This window comes from Penaeus monodon, chromosome 27 (assembly GCF_015228065.2).
Source record: "Penaeus monodon isolate SGIC_2016 chromosome 27, NSTDA_Pmon_1, whole genome shotgun sequence".
Classification (NCBI taxonomy): domain Eukaryota; kingdom Metazoa; phylum Arthropoda; class Malacostraca; order Decapoda; family Penaeidae; genus Penaeus; species Penaeus monodon.
In genome coordinates this window covers 39,463,903-39,464,340 of record NC_051412.1, presented here as the reverse complement: position 1 = coordinate 39,464,340, position 438 = coordinate 39,463,903, and positions in this window count along the sequence as shown.

Below are 438 nucleotides of genomic sequence, written 5' to 3'. Positions count from 1 at the left end.
CCCTCTAGATTGTATCACCGAATCTCGTCTTATTTGGGAAACTCCAACATAAGCTGTAATTGACCAAGATTGAGGCAAAATTCGAGAAAAAAATGCAGCAAGGGAAATGGTTTAATGTCTAAAAAAAATTGCGCGCTGAAGTTCACTGAAGTTTTGGCAGTTTGTTCTGGGCAACAACGACGTGACGCTGATGGAATCTCTGAGCTGAGCCCGTGGTGCGTAAGTAATATATACATAATTCACATAGCATTAATTCTGTACCGTATATTTAACTGCGGAATAAGGGTGTAAGTTGCATGTGCAACAGGCTGTTTAAAGCCATAAACAGAATCAGTGGGAAGATCCAAGGTAACTAAAAAGCTTTACTACTTGAAGCTGCATATGCAGTACACAAATAATCTCTAGCTTTACACTATCGCCATATAATACATTCTTTAA